This window comes from Eptesicus fuscus, chromosome 10, assembly GCF_027574615.1.
Source record: "Eptesicus fuscus isolate TK198812 chromosome 10, DD_ASM_mEF_20220401, whole genome shotgun sequence".
In the NCBI taxonomy this organism is placed as follows: domain Eukaryota; kingdom Metazoa; phylum Chordata; class Mammalia; order Chiroptera; family Vespertilionidae; genus Eptesicus; species Eptesicus fuscus.
This window is the reverse complement of record NC_072482.1, coordinates 49,406,033-49,428,028: the sequence shown is the minus strand read 5'-3', so window position 1 is coordinate 49,428,028 and position 21,996 is coordinate 49,406,033. Positions and strand designations below refer to the sequence as shown.

The 21,996-nt window shown below is 37.0% G+C and overlaps 1 non-coding gene across 1 annotated transcript; it reads right to left on the bottom strand.

Annotated features, from left to right (window-relative positions):
• Window positions 1-16,888: 16,888 nt before the first annotated feature.
• On the bottom strand, window positions 16,889-16,993 carry LOC114231248 (U6 spliceosomal RNA). The gene has a single exon (XR_003617214.1). It is a non-coding gene; the product is annotated as a U6 spliceosomal RNA (small nuclear RNA).
• Window positions 16,994-21,996: the final 5,003 nt, after the last annotated feature.

Genomic DNA, 21,996 nt, shown 5'->3' with positions numbered 1-21,996 from the left:
GGATACCTGTGTGTCTCTAACTTAGGAATATTTTGTCTGTATAGTTAAATATTAGGACCTTGAAACATTATTTTTCATTTGGAAACCCTGTGCATTTTGTACAGTAATAATAATATTATTAAGACTAATTTATTATTTCTCAAACAGTAGCACATAAGACTGCACGAGGCTAGCACTGACCAGCTTTCTTTGTGGACCTTAGCTCTCTCATTTGCGGAGTGATGGAAGACTGCGTACATCCGAGATCTTACTCAGTGTAAAAGCTTTACCAGTACACAGGTCCAGTCATGACTCCCCATTCCTCAGAACCCTTCAATAGTTTCTCCAGTCCCCACAAACTAGTACACTATTTAACACAGTCCAGTGGTCTGACCCTCACTGTGTAAACTACCTTTGTAGCTGCATTTCCCACGTCAGCCTTCTACAAAACTTGTTCCCCGACACAGAGGACATTACCTGGACACATAATATGCTTCCAGACATCTGCACCTAATTCCTCGGCCTGTAATGTCCTCCCCTAATCACCCACCTATCAAGAATATCTCAGCCACACCTTCTTCTTTAAAGCCCTCTCACCTTCAGATGAAATATTGTGTGCCTTTGTACTCTCAAAACATATTGCTTGTTTTTCTCCTTTCCCTTCATTCAATTGAAAGGGGATGTTTATATGTGTGTCCACCACTTGATGAAAGGAAATGTGTCTTGCATCTTTTCATTATTTCTATCCCTAGTCACATACATACAATGTACACACGTACATATACACACACACACAATCTATTGAACTTATTGCTACAATAAAACTACAAGTAACTTACCTTAGTTATTAAGTAACCTTCTACTCATTGAAAAAGCATTATTCATTCTGATTACAAGATGACTCATAAAAATTCAAGCATAACATTCCAACCAAAGCTTTAATCTTCAACTAAGCACATTCTCTGGAATTTCACGAGAGACTGAGTCTGAGATATATTTTATGTTAGTTTATCACCCTTAAGCCCCTGATTAGCATGAGCCTCACAAAGCTGCTAGACAAAGGAGATCCTTTAGAAATTGTCTCAGAGTTTTTACTCTTCTTTTTAAAAAATACATTGAAAAGAGGTGGTGGAAAAGAATCTAGGGGGCATTCACTCTGAACCCCAGCAGTCCTGATTTAAGTAGTGTGCACAGTCTCAAACCAGCGCTGATTGGTGCAGGAGGCAGTCAGGAAGTCATTGATTCTTCGGCTTCACCTGTAAGTTGTGGTGTATTCATGGCAAGGTGCAGGAACAATTGCTCAGGGGATGATGAAACCCCCACTCCTTTTTGTTAGCTATGTGGTGGAGATTTAGAAAGAAGGAATTTAAAATGACAATGTGGCTCTAAATCACTTTTCTTTAAACAACAAGATCCGATCGGAGTGTTCCTGTTTGGGGATTCTGATCATGATTTAGAATGTGCTGTGTAGCCTGAAATTTGGAATTGGCTTTGGGGTGATGAAAGTTTGAAGTTCACTAAAAATATCACAAATGATATCTAATGGCTGGAAGTTGACTATGGATGATTTAGGTTCCAGGTAATATGGCAGGATGAGACTAAAGAAACCCATGTATATCATATTTCATGCAATTTATGTCACTATTCACTGTAATATGCACCAGTACTTTACGTATAGTCAAGGAAGAAAGAAAAAAGCCTACTGGCAATTATAAACACTTGTGCTATGCTTTTGGATTTGACAAATGTAAAAATGCGAAAACTATGCTTCCTAAAGCAATTATATACACATATACATAGTGTTCCTACTAATTTCCCATATTCACCAAAAATTCAGTGTGTCCAAAACTAAAGGAAATATATCTACTCCCAAATTTGTTCTTTTCTCTCCCTTGTTTTTTATGTTGAATTGGCACTGCTATTCATCCAGTTGTTGACTCCTTTCTCTCCATTCTCCCCATATCTCATCAGTCATCTTGTTCTTTGACTTCCTCTATTCTCTCTACCTACTAGATTCTTTCTCCTTTTCTTATTAATTGGCTAACTTTGTTCCACTTGTCAGACTTAACCTTTGAGATTGAGAAAAAGTTCTGAAAGTGTCAAGTCCAGAATGATCCTTCAACTTCCCAGCATCAATTGAATCTATATATTTTCATTCATAACCCTTATCTTATGTTGTACTTAACCACTTCCTTGTCTGTATCCACCAATAAAACACACGTTCTGCACAGACAAGGAATGTCCATCTCTCTCACAGTTGTGTTTCTAGACCTAGCACATGCCCCATATGCATTAATTGCTGTATAAAATTTGATGTTTGAATAAATGAAAATATTAATTTAGAAACTAAAAACAGAAACAAGTGATTTTAGTTTTTACATATTGTGGAAAATAATAAATACAAGTAAAAACATTCTCAAATTGAAAGAAGTCCAAGCAAAAACAGCACAATAGTGTACAAAAGAGAAATCATTTAAAGTGAAATAAAAGCTAAAATGTACCAGATTTCTAACACATGTTAAATGTTCACTTTATTCATTTTGCTTTTATGCCAGACACATAGTATATATCACAGTGAAGCAAGTTTTATTTTAGCAGTTTAATTGTGTTTCCTAACTCTGAAGTAACCTTTTAATCTTTTGGGAGAATGACCAGTAACCTACATTGATTACATTTCTGCTGCTATAAGACAAGAGGCTCTTAATGGAGCCTGTAATCATTGTGGGTCACAGAATTAAGAATACAAGCTCATTTCTTTCCAAGATATTGTTTTAGAAAATGTAAAAGGTTAACTATCTTTCTTGAAGAGCTTGCCTAAAAATGAAGTTGAAGTCATTATCAACTGACTACATATTTTTACTCTTATAGACTATCTTACATAATATATGAGATTTTTAGAGAGTTCATGGTCTCTGGAGTTCAAATTCCATTAATTCTACATACTAACTCAGTAATACTGAATAAGACAGTTAACTTTGAGCATCAGTTTCCTACTAAAAGTTGAGGTGGCCATATATGAGATTTTCTAATTATTGGAAGTCAAATCAAATGAGATTCATTTGAATTTTTAAAGGTTTTAATTGGTTAGGTGAAGTTCCTGATGTGTAAAAATGTAAAACTAAGTAAACAAGACAAAGTAAATCAATTCTTAATGTTATAGCAGAAAAACAATAAAACTCATATTAGTTAGGAAAAAATTCACATCTAGTTATGTTTTTTTAATAATGCAGCTGGCTCATTTTTCAAAATCAAGTGGGATTTTTATCAAAAGTCTATATATATTTTTTAAGAAACGAATTAAGAATAAAGTGGCACCTTGGATAAAATATTCCTCTGGTGAATACTCCTTATTTAATTGAAGATGCTAAAAAATCACAGAAAACTAGGGATAGGCTACAGAGAGTATGTCAAAATAAGATATTTTTTATATTAAAAAAAGCTATTTGTGCAAAGCTGGCATTACTTCTTGGTCTTTTATGTGTGTAATTGCTTTAATTTCTTCATATCTCAGGACTTACTCTCAACATTGTATAAGGCATAAAGGGTTAGAGTGGCATGAAATAGTTAAAGTTCTTTTAATAAAAAGTTCCTTTCTTCCTTATTCAACATGTCACTTTTTTTTTCTTCATTTATAACATGATAGATATTCCTGTCCTTTGGGTAAAGTATTTGATTGAACATTTAAGTTACTTTTTTAGATCTTCAATTTTCACTGATTCATCTAAAAAATGCCTTGGCTTTTTCACCTCTCACCACTCCTAGCTTTAATATATACCAACATTATAAGTAGCAAAATCACACACACACAAATATGTTTTTTTTGTGTGTGTACTCTATTCTTGAGAACTATAAAAGTTCTTAGAGATTTTTTATTTTTTCCTGAAAATCACATTTTATTCAATTTTAATCATGAATACTTGCATTGGTTTAATTGAATACTTCAGTCCCTTATACATGCTAAATATTCAACATCACTGTTTGACACATTTATGTGATATCAATTTGTAAACTGTTTTAAGATTAAGTTCACAGCCGAAACCGGTTTGGCTCAGTAGATAGAGCGTCGGCCTGCGGACTCAAGGGTCCCAGGTTCGATTCCGGTCAAGGGCATGTACCTTGGTTGCGGGCACATCCCCAGTAGGGGGTGTGCAGGAGGCAGCTGATCGATGTTTCTCTCTCATCGATGTTTCTAACTCTCTATCCCTCTCTCTTCCTCTCTGTAAAAAATCAATAAAATATATATTAAAAAAAAAAATAAGATTAAGTTCACAGACACGTTTTACTAGTTTTTTCTTTTATGAGAACTCCAAGTTCCTCATCTGTAACACAAGAGGATTGTATCATGTATACTTTTAATTTTCTTAAACCCTGAAGGTTGTATTAGTCAATGATTGTAATAGCTGGGCGCCACAGCACAGGACCCAGCAATGAGTTCATGAGTCACTGAGTGAAGATCAGGGTTTACAGATAATCTCGTTTGAACTTGTAGATCTTATGGGCTGATTTTGCAAGAGGGGGATGCATGACAATTGTGTTGAAACTGTAGATTCTAAATCTGCTTTATTGTGTGTAGGTCTCAGTACACTGAAAATTCATATCGGCAGTGCCTAAGGAACTAAGAACTTAGTGTTGTCCAAACCATTCTAAAAAGAGCAGATTAAAAGTAGGAAATTCAACTATCTAAATGTCCTTAAAAGCAAACTTAAATACTTTGGATAAATATATAATTATTGGTCCTTCATACTTTCTTGAAGTTTGAATCCTCTGATAATAAGTTTTAAATTATTTCTTTGTCATTAGTATATAGACTTAAAAACAAGAGGGGTGAAATTAGGGGAAATAGAAATATTAAACCATGATTTTGAATATTATATGGAAATAGAAAAACAAGAAGTCATTATAGTCTATAGACATTAACATTGGAATAATACATTTCAATTAACAAAGGCCAATCTACGTTTAGATGATATATTAGAATCTATGTTCCTTTTAGGGGGATTTTGAAAATACCAAATTGATAATAGCAAAAGGCAAAAATTTTTAAAAGGGAAAGAACTTGTAATATTTACATTTTTGAAACACTATTTTACTGTACCTTTATTTTATATGAATCCATAAACCCAGGCTTTTTTCATATTGACATTAAAATCTGATTATATATTTTTATATTATTAAGTAGAACCTTCAACAAAGGCTAATGATAATTCTTTTTTCTTAATACTCATCCAAGGATATTCTTTCCATTGATTTTTAGAGAGTGTATTTAATATTGAAATGTTGGCATTTGACACCACTTTATTATCTAGGTTTACTTTCCACCGGCCCATACACAAACCCATATTTCACAGTGAATAAGGGCATAAGTTTGTTTTAGAACAGACCAGGGTTTGAATACTGGTATTACTTCTGTAATGTCCTACATGTGTAACCTCAGCGTGGTTTTTATATATTTTAGGACTCTGTTTCCTCAATTGTAAAACAGGGTTAATTCATGTGTATGTGTCAAAGAGAAGCTGTGGAAATAAAAAGGATATTTCAAAAGTAGTTTGTAAGCACTCAGTAAATATCAGTTTTAATTTTCTGACGTTATTTTACTTGATGCATCATTACATACTCTTACTTTCTTTTCTCTCCCATAAATACAGGCTAAACTTAGGTCTTTGTAACTCTAAGTTTAACATTACGTTGATCTGGAGGTCCTGTTGATGACTTTAGGTATTTTTCCAGAGAGACACAAAGCATTTTACAGCGTTAAGGCACCGTGAAGTGAACCTTTAAGAAGGATAACAATAAGCACTGGCTGGTGTAGCTCAGCTGGGTGAGCATTGCCCTGGTCACGGGTTCGATACCCCAGTCAGGGCACATGCCCAGGTTGTGGATTCGGTCCCCAGGGTGCTCCTGATAATATTGATACTTCTTTCTCTCTCTCCCTCTCCCTTTTTTTTCTCTCTAAAGAATCAATAAAACACATATTTTTAAAAGCATAAAAAAACCAGTAGACAAATATTTGTTAGGTAATTATTTAAAAGGAGAGTGAGAGATCATTTTTATTATTCTCATGAGTCATCCTAAATGGATTACATCCAGGCCAACATTAATTTGTATGATTCCTCTGCTGAAAAGGGAATATACCAGATGGACTATTATTATTCATATCTTTTACAAACAATACCTGATAAATGCCATTACCAATACAAGTTCTTTGGAGAATATAAGTTTATATAGTATAAACTCAAACCATAAGAGTTTCTAAGTATCTGAAATATTACTGAGAATTGGTCCATATTCCTCATTATTATAATAACTAGAGGCCCAGAGCACGACATTTGTGCACGGGGGGATGGGGGGTAGGGGGGTTGTCCCTCAGCCCAGCCTGCACCCTCTCCAATCTGGGACATCCCTCTCACAATCCAGGACTGCTGGCTCCCAACTGATCACCTGCCTGCCTTCCTGATTGCCCCTAACCGCTTCTGCCTGCTAGCCTGATCACCCCATAACCACTCCCCTGCCAGCCTGATTTATGCCTAACTGTTCCCATGCCAGCCTGTTTGCCCCTAACTGCCCTCCCCTGCAGGCCTGGTCACCCCTAACTGCACTCCCCTGCAGGCTTGATCACCCCCAACTGCCCTCCCTTGCAGGCCTGGTCCCTCCCAACTGCCCTCCCCTGCTGGCCATCTCGTGGTAGCCATCTTGTGTCCACATGGGGGCAGCCATCTTTGTGTGTTGGAGTGATGGTCAATTTGCATACTACTCTTTTATTAGATAGGATAGAGGCCTAGTGCCTGGGTGGGGGCCAGCTGGTTTGCCCTGAATGGTGTCCCAGATCAGGGTGGGCATTCCCTTGGGGTGTGAGGCAGCCTGGGCGAGGGGCCTGTGGTGATTTGCAGGCCCGCCACACCCCCTGGCGACCCAAGTGGAGGCCCTGGTATCTGGGATTCATTTATCTTCTATAATTGAAACTTTGTAGCCTTGAGTGGAGGCCTGGGCCGGCCAGGGTGTGCGGAAAACTTGGCTTCCTCCATTGCCGGGGAAACCCCAGCCTCCTGCTTGCTCTGTGGCCACAGCAATCTTGGCTTGGTTAATTTGCATACCCGCTCCTGATTGGATGGTGGGCGTGGCTTGTGGGTGTAGCAGAGGTATGGTCCATTTGCATATTACTCTTTTATTAGATAGGCTTGCTATATTAATGAAGATTCAATCTTATATAATTGAGATGGTCTCCATTGGTGCATTTTCATTATCCCCTTGTAATTAATAGTATTTCAAGAGATCTTTGAGGTAAGAACTCAAATATTTATAGACATGACTACAAGGAGAGAATTCCAGTTAGCACTGTGCTCACCAGTTAGCCCTATTTGGAGATACCAAAGAGTGAATGGATATAAGAAAGTTAAATGAAAGGCAATGATCATATCTTTTAGTTATGAGAGGTTAGTTATGAGAAATTAATTATAAATTGTTATTTGTGAAGAGCTAATTATGAAAAGGTAAGATTCAGGAAGCTTAAGTGGAGGCATAAATTTTTGCTTGGAAGAGTTAGTTTTTCAGGTAAGAGCCACCTTGGAAACCATTTTTATTCTAATTCTCTTTTCAGAAGTTACAATTTTAATATTAGTCCAGCCCGTGGAAAAGTGAAGTTTGCTTTCTTTCCCTTGAGTGCTTAAATAAGCTGATATTATGTGCAACAGAATCAACAATGTCCTCATTCTTCAAGTCTTTGTCTCCAGTGAAGTCAGTAGGGGGTGCCGTGTACTCATTCTTGTCTTATGATGTCTTCATAACTACAATTAATTTCAAGTTTCATAGTAAAACATTTTAATTGTAAAATAATTGTTATATGTAGAATTCTGTCACCTACTTGACTGTCTAAAATTTTAACTGTAATTATTAAAAACATTGTAAGTTGCACATTATAGCCATTGGAAGTTATGTGTCCCATGCTTTAATTCAGGCATTATCATTTTTGTGTAGTCAATTAATTGAAACTAAAAATGTACTAGTGTTGCAGAAGACCAAAGAAAACCAAGCAACACTTCAAAGAAGAGGAGGGACACTGTTTAATACACCAGCGGACCCAGGGAACAGCCTTCCAAATCTGAGTGAAGAAACATGCATGGGCTTTCCTTTATATCTCCCTGTGGTCTTTGTCCCGCAAATATGGATTATGCTTCCGGTCCTTTTCGCAGGCCTTGCAAGAAGGCTCCCAGGTGTTGGGGGTCTCCAGGCCATATCTGATGGTCTGGCCTGGCGCCAGCGTTAATAACTCTCCCTCCGGGCCAGTGCACTGTTCACAGTAACAGGTTCTGCAAGACCAGTATCTGGGAAGGAGGTAGTGACTTAATTATAGGTTATCAAGAATGTACACTGAGCTTGCTGGCATGGATTCAGATCACTATCCCCCAAATTTCAGGGTTACATTGGAATTAGCCCTTTTTAGCCTTCTCACTAGAACAAAACAAATAGTAAGATCCATAGGACTTTATCCTTCTTGTTTTCCTGAACTTTCCATAGAATTGGTTGCTAACAAATGTTGTTGTTTAAGTAAATGAATGACAGTTAAATTAATATGGAGTGCATTTTAATATGGAGAAATTGTTAAAAATAATTTAGGAAAGATTCCACAAATTATCTGTGATTAAGCCAAGAATAGAATCTATGCTTTTGTATTCATAGCTATGTAATTTGAGGCCCCATCTAATTTGTCTCACATGACACACCATGTTTAAGTCTCCGTGCATGAGAGAGAGAGAAAGAAAGGAGAGAGAGAGAGAGAGAGAGAGAGAGAGAGAGAGAGAGAGACCTGAGTTTTAATGCAGCTTTATTACTGAATTAGCTATTTCCTCAATGTTCTTCCTTAGTTATGTCTCATCTTTTAAGTCATTTTTACTCCTCATGTGTAATTTCTAATCACTGAGTCCATGGATGAGGCAATAGTTAACAAATAATATAAAATTGTATTTAATTTTTTGTATCAAAATCAGCAAATATTTAGTGAAAATATTAAATGTGTTAAGTAAAAAAAAAAAGAAAAAGAAAAATTAGGCATTGCCTTGGTAAGGAGTTGTTTTACACCATTTAACTCTGAAAGATTAGTGAGTGCATCTAGGGCAAGGCTTGTGGGCACAACTGATCAGAAGAGGAGTTATTTAACCAGTCTGTTCACCATGATTCGTCAGTCTCACGCCATTGCTGTTTTACATGGTAGCTTATGTCCCAGCAGCATGATGGCGAAGGCTATTCTCAGAACACAGCCTTAAAATAGGTTTGTGGGTTGAGGAGTAGGAGGAAGGTTCACACTGGTATTACCACGCAGTCTGAGTCTGTGCTCCAAGGACATAAGGTTATTCAAAACCTGTGGTGGAAAAACCTGTGTGTTTTCCACAACAGATGGGAAGTAGGAGGGGAAACAGTTTCTTTCCTGTGTACCCTCTGTAACTAACGCTGCTTGGATGTGCGTAACAAACCAACGTGCTGGAGTGGGCGGTGGCATCCTACTGCCCACAGGAAGGACTGAGGGTGCGGGGCTGCCGCGCAGCTCTCTGTGCTGCTCTTTTAGTTGAATGAGAAGGTGCCGTCTTAGCAACCACAGGGCAGTAAGCTTCGGGTGACTTCTCTGCTTAAACGGAGATAAAGCTCAGTTTTTTTAAAGTGCAAACAAGGATGAGGAGTTTCTTACTCCAGAGCTTGCTGCAAGCTCTCTAAAGTGAGGTAACAGTACCTATGTTACAGAATTTACCAGGCGACCGAAAAATAGGCAGAAGTACCCGGAGATACAGGAGAAACCCATTTGTCTTCAGATGTTTCGCCTGTACTAGTACAGGACTCAGGGGAAACTGTTTCTCTCCAAATCCTGAGCAAACCAATATGGAGGAAGCTCTCCCTTTATACCCTTTAGTTTCTTTGTCCGCCAAATATGGATCAGACTTCCGGACCTTTCTCGGGCTTTGGAAAAAGCCCTGTGTGTTGGGATGGGGGCCGTGAGACCACGCCTAAAGGCCTGGCCTGGTGCCTGCACTGATCACCCCCTCCGGGGGTTGTGTACTGTTCATGGTTTATGGCCTCTGTAAAATGGGAGTATTTAGGTAAACAGGTCTTGCAAGACCAGATAATTAAGGAAGGGGCAGTGACTAGACTATGGGCTAACAGGAATGTGCATTAGAGATACAGAATCAGGCTGCTAGCACCCCCCCCCCCCCCGCCCCAATGTCTAATTTTCCTCATCACCTATTCAAACAGGGGAACTAGGGAGTGCATTTTAAAGAAGTTACTAGCACTCCTCACATGGCTTGCTATTAGCAGTGACATTGGGACGCAAGCTCTCTGCTGCCTAGTTCACTGCGCTCTATAATTACAGCTTCTCATTATTAGAGCAATAGATCAGGATTCAAATAAACAACTCAAGATTTTGACGTTTGTGGGAAATAGTACTGAAAAATTATTACAAGGAAACAGATATTAAATATCTATACGTGAAATATGATCAACTTACTGAAGAAAATGAATAAGTGCATTTGTAAAAGCAAATTACAAAGGGGGACAACACAGCTGGTTAAAATACAGATAAATCACCTTTGATCCCATTGCGTGGCACTCAGCTCTGGGACTTGATCATTTCAGAAATAAGAGTCTCCTGAGCAGAATTTCTTGCCAAAGAGGGTTGGCCTGTTAAAGCAGACAGTATTTTGGATTCCTCTACATATCTCTACTATAAATAGGATACTTTCAAAATGCTGTTATGAGCTATTCAAGTGAGCTGGTGATCCGATGTAGCAGACGTCACGATAATGATGGACTGACATATGAATAGGGGAAGGCTCATCATTTGAGATGGACGAATCTTGATGAATTCAAACAATAACCTGCACTCTAATTTAAGCCAGCCACTTAGCTGGTAAAGGTAATGATTTGTCATGTGGCTTATTCATTTACTGCTCATCAACAAGGATTCACAGAGCTGAAATCCCTAGCATTCAGAAACCTGTAAGAGGATTCCTGCACGTGTTCTACTTTATGCTACTGATTTGCAAAACAATGAGGCTGGTAATGATGTGAAAGATTTAGCCGGCTTTCCTGTGTCTCCTCTATCAGAACTGATTGTTATTTGTAAAGAGGAATCTTGGGAAGCCTGCAGTTCCCACAGGATGCTGAGCAGCCAGACACTGGGTTGAGGATGACATCCTGTGTCAGGGATCAGAAATCAGCCAGTTAATAGCTGTGCACTTAGAATTGTCTATGATTTTTTTTTTCTCATTGAAGGCCAGTTTTGAACATATGAAGTCATTTTCACATCCTTGAAATATTGTAGACTGGAAGATGTGTTGAAAATAGCACTAGTTAAATGATTTATTTCTGAAGCACAATAACCTCCTAAATATTTTATGCATCAAATCATTTTATAATTTAGATTTATGTAATCTAGACCCAATACATATAAAACAACTCTTGCCAGTCTTTATATTAGAGATTCAGATTTTGCTCTGATATTTTACAAATCTCTGTTGTAACAAGATTTGGCTTAGTAAAATAAGGGTAAACCAATTTTCCTGCCATTGTCAAAAGGCTAAATGTGTGCTGTTTCTACTAAACACAATTTATTTTAATTATTACAAGAAAGAGTTGATGTAATCAACATTTTCATTTTTTTTCTGGTTACATATAAGAACATATAAACCTCTCAAGTATTAAGGCATGAAAAAGTATTGTAAGTAGATATGTTCCTATAAGTTTTGAATATTTAAAGTATTTCATTTAGGTAAAAATGATACATTTCTGACATAATAAAAATACTCAGAGGAAGGATTTAAAATTGGCAGACATAAGTTAGGATAAGTTACTTAAATTGTGCCCACCCCCCCACCCCACACACACACATACATAATGAAATATTCTCTTTCAAAATGATTTAGTCAAATGTTTCAGTGATTATAAAATTTGAAGGAGGGAGGAAGAAAGGGAAGGAAAGAAAGAAGGGAAAGAGGAGAGGAAGGGAGATGGAAGGAGAAAGAAATAAAAGTAAAAAAGAAAAGAATAACATTGGAAATAATGACATCTTCCTTATTCCAGAATTTCAAAGTAACATCTTTCCTTGAGCCAGAGTCAACTTTCCTTGAGCCAGAGTTTAAACATTGTCTTCAAAAAATCATGACTAAAAACATTCAGATCATTAGTGCTTTATCAAAACCCAGTACCACTAAGAAAAAACAAAACAAAACAAAACAAAAAAAAAAAACACGAAGAAAAATTGTATCTGCCACTTTCTTCTTCCCTCTACTCCTTATTTCTTCTCCCTCCTCCTCCTACACAGCTTCTGTGCTCATGTTTCAGTTTCAGAATCTGTCCATTGTGAATTAAGCACATTTCATTGGCAGTACTCTTTACCTACGGGTGCAAGATACATTGACCTGTGACACTGTCAGACCCTGCTCAGATTCCTACAATTTCTAGTAAATACCATCACTCCCCAGGCAAGCGAGAGTACAAAACCAGAAACAACAGCAGGTGCTGCATCTGTGGGTCGGGGACAGGGTGAGGAAGTGTGGATGACTCAGTGACAGTTCTATTGATCTGGTTTTTAGTTTTGGATTTTTTTATTGGTGAGGATGTGAGGCAACATAAATTCATCAGCAGCGGGCCTCATGACAATGAGATTTACACATTGCTGTTATTTTTAGCTTGTTTTGTGAAACGTGATGCACAATTACTAATAATGTTAGAGAATTCATTTAGAGTCTGTTAGCTGAGACCCCGATAGCTGCCACCTGATTAAATGTGGAAGCCAGGCCTTGCAATTATTTTTCAATTTAGTTTGTAGTTAGTTTCTCTAATGATTTGAGAGAAGGTCATTTTTTTTTCCTCTTTCAAATATACTCACATCCATTCCAACAAAGCGTGGTTTGTTCTCTAAAGTTGTTACTCAGCCCATTTTAGCCAGGTAAATGCCTTTGATTATGCCAAGTAAAAGCAAGAAAAAACAAGCAATATTTCTTTACCTTGGGATGATGAGAGTATTACATTGTATTAACCCGGACTTTAAAAAAAAATACATTTATAAGGTTACAGTGGCCTGCTTTGATCTGAAATGTTCCTATCCGTTGTGTAATGAAAAAGAATTTATTTCAGTAGACAAATCTTTCTTAGCTTCTCTTAGGCATTTCTTGGTTTGCTTACTTGCCTTAAAGGAAATACCTGTCCCCCCATCTTCCCTCCCCCCCAAAAAAAAGCCCCACAGTAATTTCCCCAAAAACACCTTCTCACCTTGACCAAGAAGGCAATTTTTAGCCAATTAGCAAAACCAATGCAATCATTTCACCAATAAGACAAATTACCTTTCAAGAAATCAAATTTCTTAACATATAAGCTATTTTCATAATTTTGATAAATTGCCTAACCTCTTTCACTGATTTCTGTCTTGTTCTTGTCTCTTCTGTAGTTATAACCATTGCCTGACCAAGTGGGTAGGTCAGTGGTCAGCAAACCGCGGCTCGCGAGCCACATGCGGCTCTTTGGCCCCTTGAGTGTTCTAACTCCACTTCTTCAAAATAGACTCGCCCAGGCCGAAAACCGACTTCTGCGCATGGGCCACGAAGTTTCAATTGCACTGTACGTGCACGCCCGCACGTGGTATTTTGTGGAAGAGCCACACTCAAGGGGCCAAAGAGTCGCATATGGCTCGCGAGCCGCGGTTTGCCGACCACTGGGGTAGGTGATCAACTAGAAAATCCCTAATGTATACTTTATCAGGATTACTGCTTTGCTCCCCATAGCATTAGCAAACATTTCCTGTTATTTTAAAGAAATAGAGGCCTCTGGAAAGAGAAAAGTGTGTATATTCCTGAAAATACCCCTTTATATGTATGTCTCCCAAAAGGATATTTAAAAGTTGTTTTTAAATTTCATTATGATGAATTTCTATTCACACTGTCGACTATTTATTGAACAACTGTTAACTACATGGCACTGTGTCATACTACCAGGGATAAAAAGATTCTGATTTATTCACTCTTAAAAACTATTCAGTGCAGTTAGGAAAACATATAAACAGAAAGCCTGGAGGGAGAACTCATAAGTCCAGAGCCTTTACCTGGTTAGGGGCTATTCTAGCTGCTCTACATACATTATCTATCCAACAATCCTGTGAATTATCACTTAATGGCTCCATTTTAATGATGAAGAACCTGTGGTTAAAGCATAATTCAGTAACTTCAAACCAGCATTAATAAGAGATTAGAGTGATGGTCAAAGCCGTGAATTACTGATGCAGACATCAGGATTTTCCTATGGTCAAAGTATCTTGGAAGTTTTGAGAAGAAAGAAGTCAAGAATGGTTTTAACAGCATCTTTCCAGGTAAATTATAGTGGATAGGTAATTATAGTGAAGGCAAATGAGCAGAATTGATGAAACAGGAAAGAGAAATTTATATTTAGGGACACATGCTGCTTTATTTGATTTTTTGTTTGTTTCTTTTCTGTTTGTATTGGAACAAATGCTTCTTTTTTCTTTTCATTTTTAAAAAATTAAATCTTTATTGTTGAAAGTATTATATATTCATTATTTGTCCCCCTTTTCACCCCTCATTGACCCCTTCTAGCCTGTCTCTGCCCCCATCCCAGGCCTTCACCACCCTATTATCTATGTCCATGGGTTATGCATATATGTATACAAGTTCTTTGGTTGATCTCTTTCCACCCACCCACCCACCGCCCTCTTCTCTCTGAGATTTCACAGTCTGTCAAGTGCTCCATAACTGGAGTCAATAGATACATTATAGATGATAGATAGATGATAGAGAGAGATAGATAGATAGATAGATAGATAGATAGATAGATAGATGATAGATGAAAAAATCTTACAAATGCATTTATGTATTTACTTATATTTAATTTATGTATTAATTATTTCATTTATCCAATTATTTATTCATTTATTTATTTATTGAGGATCTATTGTGTATTGGAGTTGAATAAACTCCTTGGGTGCAACATTTAAAGTGTCTTTGTTCTTTTTTAATTGAAAAGATTATTTAAAAGTTGTCCAAAGGAACTTTTCAAAGCACAAACTGTCAATGTCTTATATAACTTTTGTTTTTAATTACCTCTGTACATATTTGACAACAATATTGAATTCACATTTCAAAAATGTTCATGTGTAGGGATATTTTAATTTAATATAAAATACTACTTCATATTGTAATTTATTTTTTAGTGCATGTTAAATCTTTACTTTCCAGTTTTAAATTTTTTATTTGAATAGAACAAAATAAGTGTAAGTGAAATGTGAATAAAATGAAATTAATAGATGTAAGACTGTCTTTTCTCTCTTTCAAACTGAAACATCTATCTGGGCATGTGGATAGGAGTTACCCTATAAATGATCTAGTAATCTGGAGGTGACATGAGCCCAAATTTGAAGAATCAAAATAGTACATTTTGAGAGACAGAATAATCTAGGATTTAGAAATAACATGTGTATTTCTCTTGGGTGTTTTGCCTGGCTTGTATGCTAAGAAAGAGTGATTCAATTATCATATATTTTTAAAAAGTAATAATTTGCATTCTCAATAGCTGGCTCTGGGTTTTGCATTTCCAAGAGCAATGTGGAAGAATTTTCTCCTGATCGACAATCCTGTCAGCTAAGAAGGAAAGAGGAATGAAAAGGCTCTGAACCTAGGCCAGAATGTTAGAGAAGACAAGTCTCAAAGGTAACAGCAATGTAAAGACTTTAGTTGGTGAAAATTATTCCAGGAGTCATCTGTTTAATGATTTCCTGGGACCACACATTTTCACACAATGTCAAACAGTCAAAAAGGTGTTTTCACATCTTCGAGGGACTAACCAACAAATACATCTCTCCCGGAATTCCCACAAGGCTACTTGTCCAGGTTAGAACCATGATCTCCCTGACTCCTCCACCCCTACACCTAACTTCAGTCTAAGGAGGTCTCTCGCAGAGGGTTTTGCACCTGACCCAAAGGCTCTTTAAAAGCTGCATTGCTCCTTTGGAGCCGCTTGAGGGTTTAGATTCAGTCTGGAAGTGAAACAGTCCCTGTAGTACATCAAAAAACAAAGAACAAAAATACTGCAGCCCTGCAGGTATTCACATGACAACCCGCATAGGTTCATCCTGGGTTCTCTAAGAACACCATCTGACGAGGAGGTACCGTCCTTGGTTAACACTGCAAAGCCACCTCCTCCCTTGTGAGGATCTGGGTAATTTCTGATAAGTGTCTAATTGTCATCTTGAAATAGAAGACATTGGGAGCCATTCAGGCTCCTATAGTAAATGATTAATGTGTATTTTCCTGATTCTGACAGATTCCAAAAGAAGAGCAGATTGCTACCCATAAAACTAAGCAGCCTCAACATGGAATTACTGGAAGAATCCAAAAGTCTTTGCAAGAAATGCTGTGCTTAAACCAATGTTTCTCAAAAAACAGCTATTTTAAAGGGACCAGGGTCAATATAAATGAAATAAATGGAGGCTGAGATAGAATATGTCAGAAAATTTGCCGAAAGGTTATTTTAAGGTGGCATGTTAAAAACAATAATGGGCCATTAGGCTGTCTTGTTAAAGGCATTAGAGTCACAGGCACAATGTATGACTCACATGGACAAGATTTTCCACTTTATATATAAAAACTTCAATACTGGATTTCTGGTAAAAGTAAAATGTTACCATTTCTGTGTATATTATTATTATATTTCAGTTAAATTGTAGGCAACAGAATAAGCAAAGTATTAATGTCTCTAGAAATATGCTATCTAATATTACACATTATAATTAATATCACAATACAGACCTGAATGTACTTTTTCTTTATAATTAAGTATGCAATTAAAAATATTTGGCTGTTCATTTTATATTCGGGCATACTGCATTTTACAAGCAAGCATCTCTTTGTCAAAGGCATTGACTTGTTTTTATTTATTTTTAATGTTTTTGGTCATCTTTGTGCAGGGTCCATGCTAATCTTCTCTGTATCATTGCAATTTTAGTATACGTGCCATGGAAGTACACATTTGATTTATTTTTACAACAAAATTTGAGCACCTCCAATGACTAAGATAAGGTACTAGATAGTTTAGGATTTAAATTATTTCTAATGTAGAATTAGAGGCGGATGCTTGCTCTGTGAGGTGTATGCCCCATGAGCATGGCTTTGTCTCTCTGTGCACTCCTGAATCTCCAGGACCCACAACTAAATCAATTACATAAAATATAACAAGTATTTGTGTAAAAAGGACTTACACAAATTATCTGAATAATAAATGTATATAGTCCTTTCTGACTGTTACCCATCACTTCAGAGCCTATACATTATTAATTCATTTTCTTAATTTACTTTTGTAATACTTAATATTGAAAAAATTTTACTCCTATAAACTCTTTATGTGCTATTGATGATAAAAAAAAAATACTTTGAAAGGACATGGAACTCTGTTGTGAATTTGTTTGGTTAGAAAACTTGCCCTTACATTTTTTAAATTATTGATTTATTTGTTGTTTTTATTTGTTTGCTTATTTTTATTTTTAGACTATTAGTGGTATATCCTTAACAATAAAAAATAAATACTAGCTCTCTATAGAAATACAGATAACTCCCATTTAGTACAACATTTCATGCTACCTAGTCAAACCACCCTGATTCTTCCTGGTGGAAACTCAGGATCTTTAAATAGTTTTAGCTATTTAAAATAATTATCTTACATCAAATATAGCATATGGGATATTTCTCTTTTTTTCCTACAGTGTTCATACTGCTACACATTGCCTACTCAATTACCTTCTGAATGTCTTGCATTGCCATTTTTACTGCCCTTTAAAATCAATGTAAAAACATCTTTATTTGCCACCCAGCAGTGCTCAGGAGTTTAGAACAGAGCCGATCCCGAGCCCTGTGCTGGGACTGAGGGTCCCAGCGGGCACCTGGCCTGCTCATACCAGGAGCTCCACAGCTCAAATCCCTGCCTTTAATGGGGAGGGGGCGGAGGTGTTAGGAGAGTAAATGGGAAGAAACAGTGTGGCAGAGACTCCAGATGCTAGAGCTTACAGATGCCTTGCTTACACGAAACTCATGTAAATGACAGCACACAGAAAAGACATGGAAGAGAGACGATACCAGATCACAAGATAAGCATCTGTACTCAGAAAATCGCGGGCGAGGTTCCTGAAAACAACCCTTGGGAGTTTGGTGCTGTAGTCCCATTGACTGGATCACTGAACAGGACATTTTTCACTTCCAGCTTCCGTGCTTTGGCTGACCTAGGAAATCTCACCGTTTTGCTCTGCGACGCATGCTTTTAGGAAAGCCTGTATTTCTGCTTCTCTGCACTGCCCTGTCTCTGCAGAACGCTGGGCTTCGGCGGAATTTAGAATTTCAGTGCAGCAGCAAACCCAGGGAAATAATATGCTGTTATATAGCTGGGGCGCAAGGGATGCCATCCATTCCGTTGTTGGTGGCTGCAAGGGAGAGGGACTGCCACCCAGTGTTTTCCTAGTGCCTGTTTCAGGCAGCTTCGGAATTGACAGGGAAAAGCGGGGAGAGGGGGCTGAGAAACAGGAAAAAAAACTCCCCTTTCCTTGAGGGTGAAAAATATTTCAAAAGTATCTGAGAAAACTTAGGTAGTAATTCCTATTCCAAACATACATAAGTCACAGGCAACCTCATTCTTTGGTTTCTGGGCACATTTTTTGAGTTTAGCACAACAGGGAGAAGAACATTGGAGGTTAGTGAATCCAGTGGGGCTATAGGTGAAGAGGACTACATTTCAGTCAAGACAACAAGGAAAGTACAAAGAATGCAGCTTCTCTTTCATGTGCTTTGATCGTCTTTCCTGTTTTACCCTTAATGAATGCTTTCTCAAAACTAAAAATAAAACCCTGCACTCTGTTAAGCTGAGCTCTTCCTAGGGGATTCTAAGTGGATAAGGGTGTGTTTCTCATCTGTGAACATGGCTCTATATTTTCACATATATCGTTCACACACATACATATACGTGCATATGTATAATTGTCTTTTGCTGGCAAAATAGTCAAGAGAGAGAGGAAAAGGAAGTCCATACTAGAGACCCAACAGCAAATATTAGTTTCTTTAAATTTATTTTAGGGTTCTACGTACTGGCACCGACCCAAACCAGTCTGGGGTATTGGAAGATTTGAGACGGTGGCATAAAATCGCACATGTGCCTTGAGAAGCTGGGGATTGTAAGGCGGGTCGATGTTCAAAGCCCTCCACCTGCTGCTGCAGAGAAACCCTCTTCAACAGCCCCAAATAGTAGCCCCGGAAGATAACGGGCTGAGAGAGTCACTAAGTAAGAGAAAACCATTTCATGTCAACAATGAAGGTGTACCATGTATGCATGCTCAGGGTGAAAGTTATTGTTTCTCTTTATTCTAGATAATGTGCCTACAAGGACTCCTATTATTCAGACTGGAGAATAATAAAAGAAGAGATGTTATCCCAGGTGCTTTGATGCTTTGATTTGATTTCACTAGCTTGCTTATGCCGTGCACAGAGGCCACACATGTATGTCCTCGTAGTGCGTGAACACACATTACTCAGAGCTATATCTTTTTTAAAATTTCTTTATTGATTAAGGTGTTACATATGTATCCTTATTCTCCCATTACCCCCCCCCTATTCCCCCAACTCATGCCCTCACCCCCCTGTTGTCTGTGTCCATTGGTTAGGCTTATATGCATGCATACAAGTCCTTTGGTTGATCTCTCCCCCTTACCCCCACCCTCCTTGCCCACTCAAGGATGGGATGTTTGCCATGGTGGAATGACAGTAATATACACATGGTCAGCAACTGTACTCATTGCAAATAAGCTCTAACTATATGATTTAAATAATCATATTAATAAATACATGATACTCGTATGTACAAGTCACCTTTTACCCCCACTGATGGCTTTGATTACTTTGACAGATGAAGATAAGTTAATGATACAAATTAGGAGCAAGAAGAATTAAAAGGGTGTTTAACTCTGATGCCAGGCTGTCAATTTCCTATAGTGCTACCAACTTACAGATAGATGATTAAAATTGTTTCGTTTAGGAATTTTGAATATTTTAAAAATTGAATGGGTTTCTGGGGGAGGAAAAAAGAAAGAAAAATCTGTGCTTAGGTAATTAGACATCCTATTTGATTTAACAATAGAACAGGATTATTCTTTGAGCATTGAGATCATCCTACATTACTATAAGAGTCTACGTTTTGCTATTTCAAAATGTATTGGTAAAATTTCACCCAGTGTGTTTGTCTAATTCTCTATGTTTGATTATTTAGACATTTTCTTTAGTTACAGGTTTATAAGAAATGTTCATGGGCTCCTTAATTTGTTTCTAAAGTGCCTATTTCCAAAATATGATGCTCGATACTGTGGGTAAGTCTCAGAAACATAAATACAGGTCCATTCTCTGAGGGGCTAAAATCTGAGGGGGCAGAAAAAAATGGCACATGCAAAAAAACACACATATATTTCTAGAATCTTGTGAGTGGCATAATAGTATAAACAAAGTACTTTGATTGCATAAAAGGAATATGGAATTTGGATTTTTCAGTCAGTGTCATTTAAGCCCCGATTATATCACTATATAACTGTGTACACCGTGATAAGTTTACTTAATTTATTTGGGTTTCATTGTATTACCTGAAGTATGAGGAAAACAATACCTATCTCTCTGATATGGGTGAATATTAACTGAGCTAATACATGTGAGACATTAAGAACAGACTGATAGATATTCAGTGTTATCATGAGACCCATTGGTTGCCCCTCAGATCAAATATATCTCTGTGGTTTTATCAGGTTTCTTCTTTGTCCTATCCACTAGACTATAAACTATTTGAGGTCAGAGACTATATCTTATTTATTGATATATTACCACTGATTCAAAAAGATTTTAATATATGTTTATTAAATGATTTAAAAAGGAATGGATGAGCATTTGATAACCAGATGGTTAAATGATATTGAGTTGTTTACAGACTCTAGCAAGATCTGCATTCTCATCTTGATGGGATGGTCATTTTTGTCTAAGGATATAATATTAGAAACATATGATGTAAGCATAAGAAAGTGGAACCCCTGTCTTGACTATCAAATAAGATGAACCAGTTCTGGGGTCAATGTGGTGACATACAACTCTCATCTTTTAATATATTAAATGTTCAGAAAATAAAAACAACGAGAAAAAAAGAAGTCAATAATAGCACTCTCCCCATCTAAGTAAATTAGCACTCTTCAGTGTGTACCCCTAATGTAGTTGAATGAGGACAGAGTAATGGAAAGAGCTCCATGTAGGATTCAGTGTCTTCACACTCAGTCCCATCTGATAGTTCCGTGACCCTGGACAAGTAACTTTACCTTTCTGAGATTCGGTTCTGTCATTTGCAGGTGGGAAATAGAGGACTTAATGATCTTCAATTACTTCTAAGTGTAAACTTCTGAGTCATTTCATTTAGTGTTGTTTTTCTTTTTTGTATCTGAAATTTTGACGAATGTGTTTGCTTGTTATTTTACCACAGTTAAAAGATTGTTAAAGTAGATGTGAAGACTTGAAAGAGACGGTGACATTTGCAGGACAAATGCAATTCTTATTTTTGGTGTTTGTTTTTAATTAACTGTAAGCCTACTTAAGTCAGCAATTAAAAAATAATCATTTAGATATTTGAACCATCATACTTTCCTGGAAAATATAATACAACTACATCTAAAATTTTGTTCTTTAGCTGTACAATTTGCAGAACTGCATGTTTTATTTTTAAATTGCACTGATAGAATGAATTAACAATTATTTATTAAGCAATCAAATAACATGAAATAATGGTTGTATTTTTTTACTTCAGCTTATACTCTACCAGGCACATTTACACATATGATCTCATTGTTTCTCACAGAGAGAAACAATACAGAAAGATAAATGTGTTCAATACTTTTGTTGAGCCTTTAGATCTACTCTCCACCCTTCTTCATCTTTTTTTTTTTTTCTACCCCAGTAGACTGATCTCTGA